Source organism: Ruditapes philippinarum, unplaced genomic scaffold (genome assembly GCF_026571515.1).
Source record: "Ruditapes philippinarum isolate M1 unplaced genomic scaffold, ASM2657151v2 ctg6213_1_1_1_1, whole genome shotgun sequence".
In the NCBI taxonomy this organism is placed as follows: Eukaryota; Metazoa; Mollusca; class Bivalvia; order Venerida; family Veneridae; genus Ruditapes; species Ruditapes philippinarum.
Genome location: NW_026858105.1, coordinates 43,911 through 60,727, shown reverse-complemented (window position 1 = coordinate 60,727; position 16,817 = coordinate 43,911).

Genomic DNA, 16,817 nt, shown 5'->3' with positions numbered 1-16,817 from the left:
ACCATAGATCTTATGTAAGATCTACTTTCATTTTTCCCCCCTACTAAAAAAGGGGAATTTAAAGGGGCCCACTTTCATTTTTAGTTAAAAATTAAGACCTTTTTTTTTGTAATTTAAAAATATATTAATAGACATTTTTATTGTTTTTTTTGTTTTTTTTATCAAAACTAAACAGGGGCCCAAAACATTTGGTACACAAAAACTTAGTAAAAAAATTTTTTCCCTTCAGTCTTTAAAAATTTTGTGGAATTTATTTTCCCGTATTTATTTTACAAAATTTTCAGTTAAAATTTTTTAAAAAAAATTTTTCAGAAAACTAAATTTTTAATTTATTTGCCCAAAATCAAAAAACCCTTTTATTTTGTATTGTCTTTATCTTTTAAACAATTTTGTTTTCTTTGATTTTTTCCTTTTTTTTCATTTTTATTTCTAAGTGTTAAGCGGTTTAATTTTTATATTTTAAAAACTTTGAAACAAGCTTCCCCAAATTTAAAACTTTAATTTAAATTCCCAAAATTTCACTTTTATATGACTTATTTAAACAAATTTATAAAAATTTTTAAAATTTTATAATAACAGCTTTCTTCGAATCCCCAAATTTTTTACGAAGGGTTTTTGAAAAATATAAAAATATCATGGGAATATTTTTAAATTTAAAATAGACTGTTTTTGGCCCTTTTTCTCCTAATTTTTAAAATATTGAAAATTTTGAACGCATTTTAAAAATAACAAAAATGGTTTTTGTAAATGCTTTCAAACTGTTTATTTTCCGGGAATTTTGAATATTTTAAAAGCAATACACAAAAAAATCTTTTTTCAAGGACATTTGGTTGCAACTTAACTTTTAAACAAATTTTTGGTTGAAACTTTTTTTTTCAATTTAAAGTTTCATTGAATTTTTACGAGAAAAAAACCCTTTTCATTTTTTTTAAAAAATTAGCAAAATTTAAAACAATTATACCCGTTTATTCTTATTAAAAAATATTTTTTACCCCTTCCAGTTTTTTTCCCCTTTTAAATTGGGTATATTTTACCCGAAAAAAAAAATTATAAATTTCCGGGGGAAACGGGAATAACCCCCACAAAATTTTCCCCCTGGACCCCCCCTTCAAACAACATGCCCTTGACAAGCGCGTACGGTTTTATTTTCACGAAATGGTAAAAAATTTCGATTTTACAAGCACCTTTTAACTGTTCAAATTGATTGTAAATAATTACCAAAAATTTACGAGTAATCCATTACGTAATTTCTCATCAGTATTGAATACAAATCTGAACCGTGTAGCCTGATGATTAATTCCAAAAAAATGAGTCAACAGACTCTCTTCTCTTGTTTACATCTTAGTCAAAAGAAAAACGTCATTTGTATTTATGGTGACGTCATTTGTAAGTGATGAAGGGTATAAATCTTGACAGGTTATATTATTCCACATATATCACTCCAAAACCAAAAAAACTCTATTAAAATACAAATTGTTGCAGCGTGCAGATTATTATATACCAACACGGGGTCTTCAAAAAAAATATATTAAACACACTATGCTAAATTGGGAGTTTCAGTTGTGTTTATCTTCATCATTTTTTCTCATCGAATTTTTCCCTTCCTTTTTTTAAAAGTCTTTGGACTTTTTTAATCTGGCATACTAAATTTTTAGGGGAAAAGGGAGAAAAAATAGCAAAAAAGGGACACCCTATTACCGGGGGGCAGTGATGCAGATCATGCCCGTATGGCAGAACTGAAAAATTTCCCATCGACAGGGAGGGTTTTAAATTTTGGGTTGGGTTTAATTTTTAATTTCACAAATTCGGCCCATATTTATTTTCCAAAAACTATTGGGCCCTTAAGGAGAAAACTGTAAGGTAATTTTTTTTCTCCTTTTTTCCTTTTTTAAAAACTATTTTTTAGCAGGTTAAAAAAATAAACCTTGGAAAAAAAACCCTAAAAAGGGGGTTTTTTCTGTTCAAAATATCTCAAAATTTTAAAAAATGGGAGGAAATTTTCCCGTTTTTCAAATTTTAGACTTTTATCCATTAGGGCACGCAAAACCAAAAAATCTTCCCCGTGAAGTCTTTCTTGAAGTTAAACAGGACGCTCAATCTTGTCCGGTCGAAGCAAAAAAATTGCTGCCGTTGTAGCAGAACTATATAATAAATGCTGCCGCGATGGGCAAATACACGAAAGTGGGCTAAAACATTTTTACAGAAAATTCACGGTTCAACTTTTATCAAATTCCTTCTTTTCTTTGCGTCTTTTTAGTCGGAATTGAGACCGTTAAACTATCATTTCTAATATTTTCTCAAGATAGAAAAGTTATTTATGCGGGTGTGCATCGAAAAAAAAGCTTTTTTAGCAACATGGCAAGTTACAATTTACAAAAAAGTGATGATTTAGCTACGACAAAAATTTCACCTATAAATAGAGAAAATGAACATTGAAAAACTTCATTTCTATCTATATCATGCATGTGGCTTGAATCTGTTCATGTGAATTGGAAAGGTCAAAAAAGAGAAAAGAATATAACAAATCAAAAAAAAGTTAGTTTTTTCCTATAAATACAGGATTTATTTTCATCTTGTGATATGAATCAATCAAATGTTTTCATCTTTATAAGTTGTCCTGTTACAACTAAATAATTGAAAAAAATATATAGTAAATGGAACAACGTGATGTTAGAACTGTTGTTAAAATAGTTTTAGCATAGTAAAATGTAATTCAAAGGCCAACTACAACGCTATTTAACAACATGAAAATTTAAAGAAAATGAATCCACGTTGTTCGTCGTTTTCAGAACTTGATAATATGAAAATATTGAACTGTTCAATAATAATATTTTCCATTTTACAATTAACATTAACATTGTTTTATGAACACTTGTGCCAGTTCGACGGTTTAATTATCTCCCCTATTACACTTCAATTAATAATTTAAAATCTGCGCCGATTAAGTAAATTTCAGCCTTTTGTCAAAAGCGAATGAACATTTATTACCTCGGAAAATAATGTCATATGCTAGCAAATGAATATCCCCTTACCCCCAAGTTACCTTCAAATTCAATTGGGGTTAGTCTTTAAAAAAAAAGTGCGTCAAAAATTTTAAAATACATGGTTTTTGTATTTCAAAAACTGACAACACCAAAAAAGATTTAAACAAAACAGCAGAAAAATTTGAAAAAAGTTTTTATGGTTTATTTTTCTATTTTAGGGGGAAATTTGTAAAAAAATCAACTTTTATTTAACGCATTTTCCTTAAAAAGTTTTTTTGATGGACATACCCATTAATGAAAAAATCCAAAACTTTTTAAAACACATTTTTTCCCTTTAAAAAAATTTTATGTGAGGCCCTTTTTTAAAATGAAAAAACCCTTTTTGGGGTTTTTCTTTTTTTTTCATCCCTTTTCTGTTTCCCCTTACCAATATAAAACGGGCCCTTTTTTTACGGCCTTTTTACCCCCCCCCCCTCCCTTTTTTTTTCTCCCCAAAATTTAAAAAAAACCTTATTTTTGGGCCCCCAAAACTTTTTTTGTTTTTTAAATGTTTTAAAAAAAAGAAACCAAATTTTTCGGGGCCGGGCCCCCCCCCCCCACCAAAAAAACATCAGGGGTTTCCCCGAAAGGGGGTGGCCCCTTTTGTTTGGGGGTTTAAAGGGGGCCCGAAATCCCCCCCATTTCCCCAAAAAAAACTTTGGGCTTTTTGGGGGGCTTAAAAAAGGCCCCGGCGATTTTTTTAAAGGGTTAAAAATTTAACCAATGCTAAAAAAACCCTTTGGGCCTATCCAACCATTTAGAGGGAAACAACTTTTTAAAAAAAAAATTTAAAGGAAAAAATCAAAAGCAAAATAGTTTATTTTTGGGGAATTTTGGGGGATGTCCCCCCATTTTCCCCCATGGGAAACAGGGAAAATTTAAGAAAACAATTTTTTACCCCCAAAGGGGAAAGGGCCAGTCAACATTTTGGGCCAATTTTTTTATAGAAGCCCTTTTTTGTTTTTAGCAACTTAACTTTAAACGGGAACCTTTTAATGAAAAAAACCATTTTTCACAAGTGCTCAGGGTTTAAGGGTTTAAAAACTTCCCAAACTTAAAAAAAAATTTTGAAATGATAGGGTTTTAACCCTCCTTTAATTCTGACTAAAAAGGGCCGAAAAAAGGAATTGATTTTAAAAAAATAAATTTATTTTTTGTCAAAAATGTTAACTTCATGTATTTCTGCCCTCGGCAGCATTTAAATATGTATTCCCTTTTAAACCGGGAGCATTTTTCTTCACCCCACAAATTTAAGGGGTCTTTTAAAACTTTTAAAAAAGACTCACGGGGGAAAAATTTGGGGTTTCTTACCCCCCAAAGGGTTAAAACCCTCTATTTAAACAGGAAATCCCCCATTTTCTTAAAACTTTTGATATTTTAAAGAAAACAACATTTCACATTTTTTTAAGGGTTTCCCTTTTTTAAACCCCTCAAAAAAAATCTTAAAAAAAGGAAAAAAAAAAGATTTCCCAAAATTTCCCTACATATTTTTCCCCTTCAAAAGGAAAACCAAAATTTTATACAATTTTAAAAAACCGATTTTTAAATAAATTTAAAAAAACCAAAATTATAAATACCCGTATCATCCTTTAATTTTTAAATAACTGCCCCACTTGGGATAATTCCCATCACCCGCCGCCGGGAAAAACGGGGTTTTAAAAAGCTTTATTATTGTTCTTTTTTTTAAAATTTTAAAATTTAAAATTTTAAATTTTATATAGATAAAAAATATATTTAAAATTTACCCCAAAAGGGAAATTTTTCACATGTTTTTTAAATTTCCTTATTTTCCAATCGAAAAATTTTTCCAAAAATTTCCCAAAATTTAAAAAAATACTTTAAGTATTTTGTTTAATTTAAATCAAGAAAGTAAAAAACCAACTTTTTTCATTTAAAATTAATATTGATCTTTTAAAACAATGTAATCCAAAAATTTATTTTTTACATAATTTTTATGTAACAAATCCGAAAAAATTGAAAAACAAGATTTTCGTCATTTTTTCTTTTGGTTTTTTAAAAAAAATTTTTAAAACAATTTTCCCTACTTTATTCTAAAGCAAAATCTATCTTTTCATACGAAAAAACCAAAAAATTTAAAAATTTTTTTTTTTTGATAAAAAATTTTAAAATTTTTCCAAAAAAACATCGTAGTGTTGGGACATTCCTTTTTGTTATGATGAAAATTAAAAAAACTTTTCATACCAAAAAATCTTTTTCAATAAGTTTGGTTTTTAGTAGTTTTTATTTTTCATTTTTCATATGATACATATTTTTGAATTGAAATACATTAAATTTTTCTATATGCCCATTATTTTTTTTGCAGGGTTTTTGATTATTAATATTAACTGAGAACCCCTTAATTGAAAAATTAAAGGGATTAATTTTGTAAAAAAAAAAGGGGATAAAAACATTTTTAAAAAAAAGAAGAAAAAACATAAATGCAATAATTACCATTGAAAAAAAGGTTTAAAAATAAAACCCTTTTACCCCTCCCCTTTTTTAAATTTTTCTATTTGGGTTCCAAAAAGGGAAAAAGGGAAAAAAGTTTTCCAAACCAAAAAAATTCGTTTAAATTAAAATCTGCAAAACCAAAAAATTTAAAAAGAACAAATATTTTGTATTGAAACGTTATCTTCGGACTTGCAGAACTAACCCGTTGGTACAAGCATTGACAGGAACATATTTTGTTATTGGTTAAATGCAGTTCAAAACTATTGTTAAATGCAGTTCAAAAACTTCCAAATTCGAAAAAATTAGGAGAAAAACCGGCCAGAAACAGTCATATGTCAAATTTTCAAAATATCTACATGATCTTTTATATCTTTCAATAACTTCGTCAAAAACAGAATCTAGGATGCTGAAAAACCTTTAAACCGAGTTTGTGGCATATATATTGCATTATGGAATAGACATACTTATGAACTTCAAAATAACAAAGAAACCCACTGCCTGGCAAAAATTCGTTCACCCGTTTAAAAAAATAACGCCGTTTTCGCCATTTTGTCAAGTTTGCAACCAATTCGCTCGCTTGAACCAAGTGTGCAACCACTTCACGTCCTGCCCCTTGATTTTATTGCTTCATTTTTCAAACTATTACACGGAAATAAGATAAAATCATGTTGAACTTTGTAAAATTACAGTGATAGCTGAAATTAACAATTGATTGATGGCGGGAAACAGGTTACATGCATATCATGACATTATATACTATTTTTTTAAATACATCAATGAAAAAAGATAGTGTTCATTTAATTTTACATAATAGTTTATATAAGTTTTTGACAACAATTCATAACACACAATAATGAGATTCGAATCTTTACTCATATAAGGGAAGAGTTTTTAAAAAGTATTGTAGGGCAAAACAGTAACGTACATACTTTACTCACCTTTAACAAAATGCAAAAAACTTTGTCGTAGTCTTAAAAGCAGGACTAGCTGTCCCTTTTGAAATTGTAGAAAACTGTTAACTCAATGAAAGCTGTTTATCTTTTTAAATATTTTCCCCAAGTTATGGTCTCTTTTTCTGAAAAATGGCGGTATGATCGTAATATTTCACCAAAAGAAGTTAGAAGTTTATCATTTTTATTCTTTTACAGAGCATTAGACAAATTAAGTCATGTTAACCTTTTTGAACTATTGCATCGTAGAAGCCTCCCAACGTACTAAAGACTTTTTATCCTGATGTCTTTTCATATGTCAAAAGTCGATTGTAATTAATTGATAAAAGAATTAACTGTAATAAAAATAATTATTAGAACTGTTTTTCAACATCAGTTTAACCCCATCTTTCTACTATGTTTACCTTTTAGCCCTAATTGTTCTGGAATTTCATTCATTACACCCATTATCAACTGGAGATAATTTGGTAATCTGTTTAATTGTGGGAGGTCTGTAGAAATCTGTACGACAAGAGATTTTCAAAATAGAACATGTCCTATCCTAAGGTTTACGAATTCAAGAAATAGTAGCCTTAACACATTAAGATTGGGTTGTACATCTTACATCTTAGATTTTACATCTATTTTTTTTTCAAAATCTTCCGGGGGTGCATGTCCCCGGACTCCCTAGAAAAAGGGCCCCCTTAATTTCTGAAATTGCCTCCTACAACAAATCCTAGTGAAAACCCTGAGTCTGACAATGATAAGCTTAAATTATTCCTAAATTACTCTTGTATACTGACTTATTTGAATTAATTGATAATATTATATTCACAGATAACAGCTTATTTCGAATTCTACAGTTAAATAAGATCACAAGACACATTACCTCTAGACAACTTCTGCTCAATCCTTTGTCAAGTTTCTTGTCTAGAAAAATATCCTTTTTTTAAGCGGGAAGTCTCCCTATAAAATGATCTCACTTCACTAAAAGCCACACATTTGTTCACGTCAAGAAGAACCAGAAACCCAATTTTACTATAAATAGTAACAGTTTTTGGAATTTCACAGCTAAAAATATCTCGTTTTACTGTAACGCTATTTATAGAAAAGCCGGCGCGGATTCAGAGAGGGTGCTTCCAATTGAATGTCAAAGCAAACCATCAGTACCTTTTTTCTTTTAAAATTTTTAATTATTTTAATAAGAATATAATAAATGTATATTTTTCTTCTTGCTTCGCTTGAAAACTCAATATACATTTAGGTTGGGCAATTTTACTTACATCTCATTGTATTTGAAGTAAAAAGTGCTGAGGTATTTCACATCAAACATTAGCCATTAGTCAGAAATCAGTTACTTATAACTTATCAGTTAAAAAGCAAATGCACAAATTGTTATAAATATACAGACATTATTACTATAAGATTATATTTTGAATTTCTTTGTTCGCCTTCATTTTATGTCAGTACAAACATTTAAAATGTTTATTATGCCTTGTTTAAAAATTGGATCAGCTAACTATACACGGATGTAAACTCAAATCATAAAATAAAAAAGAGCGATCAGTGTTCACATGTGTCGCGTCATCATAGCTAATTGCATGACACAAAAATCATTAACAGGACAAAATGTTTTTCTTCCAAGAAATCATTCAACGTAAAAATCTGTGTAATATGCACAAGTACAAATTCTTTAAAGCTTCTTTAAAATTACATTTGTGGCATTAGAGGAGTAGTCTGGACAAATCTTAAAAATTAAAATAATTTCAGGGCCATAACTCTGACATAAATCATTGAACCAAAGCATGATGATGAGATGCACAACAACACATGATATTGGAAATTCCAGTAAAATATTGCTGAAATTGCACCAGAACCAGAAGTTCTATTGTGTTATCCAGAGAAGCTAATGTGTAGCTGGCAACACAAACAAAACACTTTTTTATTCAAGGGCGATAACTCGGTCAAAAATCATTCAAGCCAAAAAAACTTGTGTACTATGCGTAAGTACTTGAGCTACCAATCAATCACTCTGTTCTGTAGTTTAGTCTCACGGTAAAAAATAATGTTTTCTGCATGAGTAATGATGGAAACTCCTCCATTAAAAAATAGACCATAATCATTTTCTGGGTAATTTGGGATTCGAAAATGCAACGATTTTGAGGCTCCCAATGAGTTTTATAACATGCATTTTACTCAATCCTACTAATTAGTTTACATTTTAGCCCTTATGGCTCTGGAAAATCATTTAAGCAAAAAAAATTGTGTACTATGCGCAAGTACATGAGCTACAAATCAATCATACTAAGATTCATTGAAATTGCATAAGTGGTATAAGACAAACTTTAAAAAATAAAAATAATCAAAGGGCCAAAACTTCGAAAAAAAATCATTGAATCATTAAATGCTGATGACACGCAAAACAAGACATGGTAGTGATTATCTCTGTAATGTTTGGATGAAATTGCACCTGTATCTTAAACAGGACAAAGATTATGGTATACCATAAATGAGGTCGTCTTAGAAATAATGAGTATTGATTCAGTCGTGGATCTCTCTTTAACGTGGTATCAGTTTATTTCTTGCATGTCAGGCAGGATTATCTACCGTTTACACCCATGCTAGAAAACCCTGTCTTACACCCCCATGTAAAACAAGTCTCACGTGCTTTTAATGACGTCATTTCCGCGCGCCTTTCATGAATGAATTGCGTTCTTAGGATGACGTCATTTAACGGTTATGAATGAAGTTGTAAGTTCATACCGTACAATAAGAAAAAGTGCGTAAGGAAAATATTAGTTTTCGTAATTTCTGTTCTGAAAATAATTGATATTTATATAATATGCAAGAAAAAGAATCTAACACCGGCTCTCGGTACAGACAGGAATATCTAGCTCGTGGGTAACTGTTTACGGCGGTAACGAGGCTCCACTAAACAGTTACCCGAGAACATTGAGAAGGAATACCATAATTTTTGTCCTGTTTCAGCTTATATAATACCATAAAAGAATCTCGACAAATATATCTATAACATTAATTTGCTGCTGTAATTTCACAGTTAGCACTGCCGTCATTGAAAATTTATTATTCATTTAGTTGCAATCGACTTTTGACATATGATAATACATCGAGATAATAAGTTGTCTATTCAGGCTAAGAAATCAAATCTAGCAATCAATAAATACCAAAGGTCATTTGGAAATGTTCCTATATGTGGCAGATTACCTTTATGCTTATTTCATATGACAACTAATTTAAATTGTTGGTGCAAGTTAGAAAGGAAAGATTTAGTAATAAAACCTAGAACAAATTTCCAAGATATGGAGGCTGGGCAGCACCGCCTGACTTAAGATTGAAATATTTGCAGTTGGAAAACTAGCTTGTAATTGTTTAGTTACACTATTTTTAGGTGTTTAATCTTTTTCTATCTCAAATCCATATATACATTTAAACAACTAACTCTGATTATTATCAACACCCAAAACAAAATACTCTGGTCATTATGTACACCCAAACACACATCATTTATCAACCACTTATACGAAATATCTTTTCACATATACGTATTTTATACGAAACAATACCAGACACCTAGGGAGCCCAAGCTCTAAACAACTTATGATCAAACAAAATAATAAAATCGCCACAAAAATGAAGAACACAAAATGAATATTCTTTCAACTCTTAGATACAGTATGAACTACAAACATTCAACCAACAATATTAACTTCACAAAACCTAATCATCATCAGAAAACAACTTAAACTAAAGCACGCAATATTTACAGATATCCTCAAAAACAAAGCATCAACTAATATAATCTTGACAAAACATAATCACTCCAAAAGTCCAACCAATATCAACCAAATATTTCTTACGAAACAGATATAACTCAACAACCAAATAAAATACAACAACCAAAACAACTTATTACAGTCAATGAACACTGATCAATTAATTAAGATCACCACAATCAAATTCAACCAACTTCAAATAAAACTCCTTTCAAAATACTCTTCTCAACAAAGAAATAAACGTTACAAACTATAAGTGTGCCTTCCCTAACTGATGTAAATTTTCTTTCCAAAACTCGCATATTTGCTAGAGTAACGATTTTACATTTACATGTAGATAAATCTTATACGCACAGCAACTGGTTTAACTGGTAGAGAACCGCAGACAAATATCTGCCCCAATTCTTAGGTCTTTCTTGGCACATTTTCTTCAACATGTTTTTTAAAATATCATTCATTCTCTAATAAAGATCATTGCATTTTGGATTGTAAGGGGTAGTAAACAACTGTTTCAGTGATACAAGTCTACAAACTTATTCCATGAATTTTTATGTGAACTGACTACCTCTATCACTAAGTATTTCCGATGGAAAACCTACTCTTGCAAAAATATCTAACAATGCTCCGGCTATATTTTCAGTCTCTATTCTTTGTAAAGCAACAACTTCTTCTGACAAATATCACAGGAACGACAAAATCGGGTTTTAATCATTTAAAAATTTTCCGGGCTTTTTAAAAAACTAGACTTACCTGTCAAAACATGAGAAAAACAAATTTCCCTAAAAAGCCCAAAAGGAAAAATTAAAAATTTTGCAATTTGGTTTTTTTAGCCTTTAAGGGGGTTACGGGAAAAATTATCGCCCACGCCCCCTCCCCCATTTGGGTTTTAAGCAAAATTCATTTTTTAAAAACACGAAAAAGGGTAAATTTAAATTTTTAGAAACATCCGCAATGTGTTTCATACGGCCGGTTTCATTAAACCCCTTTCAAGGGGAAAACAGTTTCCCCCCCAAATGAAAGGCCCCGTAAGGCCCCCCAGTTAAAAAAATGCTTTGTGAAAACCCAATGGGGGAACTAAAAAAAATTAAATTTTTTTAAAGGGGGGAAATCTGGGGTTTAATGAAGCCCCCATATTACAGATTAACTTTAAAAAAGACAATTTAAATAGCAAGAAAACAATCTTTAAGGGGTTATTAACAAAATTCAAGTGGGAATACGGACCCAACCCAAGTTGAAAAAGGCCCAAATAGAAAAAACTTAAGTTTTGGCCGTACAGAAAAACCCCATCCACTATAGACTAAATACTAATCATTATCAGTTAATTTTTACTAGGAAAACATTTGTCTTTTTGGGACTTTAAACACCTTTCCCCCTCTCAAATTTTTTACAATACATTTTTCTATTCATACTAATTTTCCTTGCAGGGGCTGAGGAATTGCACGTTTTTCATTTCCCTCATTACAGACTCAAAAAAACCGAGTTGAAATTTCCCTCTTTTTTTTGGTTTAATTCATGCTTCCGGGGGATCCCCTTTTTTTCCAGTTTTTTTTACCCATTTTTTTTTTCAGGGAATTTTTTTTTCTCTATCATACTGCCACATTCCTGTAAATTAGAAATTGGGTTTTCTTTAAAAGAAAAATCTTCCGTAATTTTTTATTTTCGCCCTTTTGGGAATTTGATTGATTTCTTCTTTTTTTCGCTTTTGCTTTTATAAAACAAACTATTTTTTTTTTTTGGGTTTAACCCCAAATTTTCTTTTTTGGGGCTTATCAAGAAAACCCTAGATTCCCAAAAAGTCAAAAAATTCCCTGACTTTAAAAAGGGCACCCTTCGATTTCACCCTTATAAAAAAGGGGGAACCCCAAAAATGTTTTTTTTTGCCGGGGTTCCCAAAACCGACCACCCTTTGCTATTAAAACACAATTTTCTTTCAGCTTTTCCCCTTTTCCATAAATTTTTTCTAAACTATTTAACCCCAAACCAGTTTTAAATTTTCCACCTTTTTTTCCCCAACATTATATATTTTCAACCCAAATTGACGTTCCCCCTTTTAAGATTCAATTGTAATTTTAACTTGTATGACAAGCACAAATTTACCATTGGCAAATTTTGATTTTTCCTTTTTAATAAAACCATCATAAAAAATTTTGGAGAAATAAACATAAAAAAACCCCAATTTTTATCATCTGATCAAACCAAACACTTTCTTTTTTCCCCAGGCATACTTCCCCTTTTCCGGGGTGAAGAACCCAAATTTTTAATAGAAATTTTCAAATTTTGTTCGCCTTTAATAAACATTGCAGAAGCACCATATTTTTTTTAAGTTGATCCAAACAATCCTCCAAAAGGCCCCTTTTTCCTATTCCCAATATAAAAGGCATTTTTTTTCTTTTTCCGGGATAGTGCTTTTTGGGTTTTCCATAATTCCCTTTAAATTTGGGCCTTTTGGGTAAATTTTTTTAAAAAAGGGCAACTTTTGATTTACTATTTGAAAATGTACCACCATGACCTCTAAGTTTTGATCAAAAAAAGGGGATACATTTTTATGACCCTTTGGTTTTTTCCTTTCCTTGGGAAAAGACTACCTTGTTGAACAAATTTTCCAAATTGCTCCCCAATAAATGGCCTTTTAAAATTTGTCTGCTGTTTTTCTGCAGGGGTTGGGCCCAATTTTTTTTCCACCAAATTTAAAATACCCTACAAAGCGACCCAAATAAATTTTTACAGTTCCCCTTTTTCCCGGGCGGGAATCTCTCAAAATTTGTTACTGAATTCGGGTTTTGGGTTAAATTTTTATTTTTAAAAAAACTGGTTTTTTTAATTTTTAATAGTCCGATGCTTCCTGGGGGGGGCTTTAAAAGAAAAACCCTTTAAAAACCATTCCTCTTTAAATTTTACAATTTAAACTTTTGGCCATGTTTTCCCTTTCCACCCTTTAAAATAAATGAAAAATTTTTAAAAAAGGGCTTTTCTAAAAAGCATCTATTAAATTTTTTTAACTTTTCAAATTAGGGCAATTTTCCCCCCTTCCAAACCGGTGCTAGGGGGGTAAAAGGGCGACCCCCCGCCTCGTTTTTTAAAGTACATAAATTTTTTATTTTTTGTTTTTTAATTTTTCATCTCCTTCACACGAAAAAAAATTTTTCTTTTCCTTACATTTGGGGTTTTTATTTCTGACCCCCGGCATAAAAACGTCGTCCCTCGGTCTCAATTCAGCTTTTTTCCTTAAACTTCCCAAACCCAAATCGCGGTCTATTTTCTTCATTTTAATTTTCCTTTTTTCCCTCTGTAAAATATTCTGATTCTGCCCCCTTTTGAAAAATAATCAACAAATCCCCCTTCCCTCCCCCCAACCTCTTTTCCAAAATGATCCCCGGGTTTTATAACCCCATAACTATTTTTCCCTTTTCAAAAAAAAAATAAACCTTTTACAAAACCCGGGTTAATAAACACAAATTCCAAAAAAAAGGGCCCCCCGGGTTAGCCCAACAATCCTTAACCCCAAAATAAAATTTTCTAAAATAAAACAAGGGCCCCTACGGGGCACCCAATAATTTTTTTTTAGCAAAAAAACCACGCCCCATTTTTTATTTTTATTTCAACAACTAGATAAAAGGAAAAATTATAAAAAAAACAAAAACTGAAACTGGGAAAAAAAAAACTTTTTATTCAACTTTTAAAATACAAAAAAACCCAAAAAGATTAAAGGCTAAGAATTTTTTGGCATAAAAAATTTTTCCGGGAGAGTCATAAAGTTTTTCAAATAAAAACCCTTTTGGTCAAAATTTGCCCCGCCCCGGGGGGCATTTTACTAGATATATTAAAAAATTTTAAAAAAAATTTCCAAATTTGAAAAAAACCCAAACCGGGACCTTTAATATTAAGAAATAAAAAATTTTAATGGGGTTCTACCAAGGTTCAAAAAAAACCCCTTTTTCGGGAAAAAAGTGTCCCGCCCCGGTGCGTCTTTTTCTTAAAGTATACAGTTAAAAAAAAAAAGGCTTTTTTAAAAATTCCCAAAGAGTAATTTTAAAAAAAAGGGCTCAAAAAAATTTCTAGTTTTTGTTACTTTTTTTTTTAAAAAAAACCCGGGGCAAATTTAAAGAGGGGAATTGTTTTTCCTTATAATCATTTTTTTGTAACGCCAATGGGGGACGTAAAATCATTGTTAAATGTGTATTTCAACCCGGGTGGCTTTTATACAAACAACCATTTTTTTTTGCAACTTTTGCCCGCTCACGGGGTTCCGTAATAATTACATAAAGGGGTCATTTTACATATGAAACAATACTTTGGATAGTTGCCCAAAATTTTTTTAAAAAAATTATAATCACTTAACAAAAAAAAATTTCCAGTAAAAATTTTTTATAGCTAAAAAATCTCGCTGTTTTTTTTTACTACCTAAACCCCAAAACATAAACTTATAATTAAATAATTTAAATTAAAACCCAAAAAAGGGAAAATAGATTTTCACCCTTTTTTAACTCCCCATCTATCCAAACTTTTTTTATTCCAAGAATAAAAATCGTAAATAGAAAGATTTTTTTTTTATTTAATAAAATTTTTTACATAATTAAAAGTAAAAAATTAAAACCCCTGTTTTTTTTGGGTGAAAAACAATTTTTTTATAAACACACTGTGTTTTTTTTAAACCCTTTTTCATCAGTCATCCAAATTAAAGGCTCCGCTGACCCCCTTGCACAGCTCGGGTTGTGAAGTTTTAATAACTAGCTAATAAAAGTATGTTCAATTCATTATTTTTTTAAAAATTTTTTAACTTTTTTTTTAAAAACCCAAAAAAAAATTTTCAAAAACCCAAATATCATTTTATCTTTTTTAAATTTTAACTTTTGGGTGGGTTTATAAAAACCCGAATCTTTAAAATAAAGAAAAAGAAGAATCGCCTTTATTAAATAGCAACAAGAAAGAAGAATCCCAGTATAAACACAACACAATAAAAGAATCACCGTATTTAAACATTCCAAAAAAATTTAAAAGAAGAATTTTTCAGTATAAACCAAAAATCCAGCAAAAAAACAAAAACCCGATAAACTAGCTAGAAATAGGGAATCACATATAAACCACAGCCAGAAATAAAAAAAGAATCCCCCGGGTAAAAACATAGTTTAAATTTAGAAATCGACATTTTAAACCACACCACAATAAAAAAACCCAGTAAAACAAGTTTAAGAAATTTAAAAATCGACAGTAATTAAAAACCAACCCCAAAACCCCCCCCAAATTTAAAAAAAAAAAAAAAATTGGGGCCAGTTTTAAACAATTTAGAAAGAAAAGAATCGACAGTATAAACACACACCAGCATAAAAAGAACGCCATTTAAACATTCAAGCAAAAAAGAAAAAATTTACCATTTATAAACATACCCAAAATTAGAAAAATCGGCAGAAATTAAACCACAGCTAGAAATAACAAAAATCCATTTTAAACAAGCAAGCAATTTAGAAAATCGCCATAAAAACCAATCAGCAATTAAGAAAATCACCAGTATAAAACTACCAAAAATTAAAAATCTAAATTTATTAACAAATCATCAAAAAGAAAAATCGCCTTTTATCAAACACAATCAACGATTTAAGAAGAATCGCCAGTTTTAAAACACAATCTCAAAAAAAAAAGGAATCCCAAGTATAAAACACAATCTCAATAAGAAAATCGCCATTATAAAAAAAAACCATCAAAGAAAAGAATCGCCAGTTTTTAACACAATCATCAAGAAGAAAATCCCATATTAAACCCACAACCAAAAATTTTAAGAAGAATCGCCAGTATAAACAAAACCGCAATTAAAAGAATCCCCCGGGTTTTAACAAGTCTGGATTATTTTATTAAAAGGGTTATTAATCACACCCCTTTTGTTAAAATTATCAAAATCAAAAGCCGGTTTTCCAATCACATCACACTCTAAAAATAATAATGATTTAAAAATTCTTTTACTAAATTTTTTTCAAAGTTGAAAAAAATTTATATTAGGGCGACCTAGGCAAGCAAAAAAATTATTAAATTAAACCCCAGGGGGGAATAATTTAAAAATTAAACTTACACGAATTTAATTTTTTCTTTTTATCACATAATCAAAATTTAAAACCCTTTTTAAAGGGTAGTAAGATTATTTTTTTTTATCCGCCTTTTTAGTAAAAAACGGCTAACATTTAGTGCGTTTTTAACACTTTTTTTTTTAAATAACACTAATGACTTTAAACTCAAAATATAGGGCAGGGCCTCCCAATCCCAAATTTTTGGGGGGGGTTTTCGAAAAAATCGCACTGATTGTGTTAAAAAAAAATTTATATATCATATCAAAAAACATAAAATTTAAAGTTATGAAAAAAACGGGTTAAATACGGGGAAATCCTATTTGATAGGAAATAAATTTAAATTTTGACTCCCTTTATAGTAAACCATTATAAAAATTATATACACTAAAAATTTTTCCCCTTTTTGCTTTTTACGCCCTTAACCGGGAAGTTTACAATTCGGGGTGCCCAAAGAGAACCAGCAAAAATTTTTCTTCTTTTTTCCCATAAAAAAATTTAGGATGGTTTTTCCCCTTCCCTGTCCTATAAATGTCCTATTTAAAACGAAGTCCTACCAACGTCTCT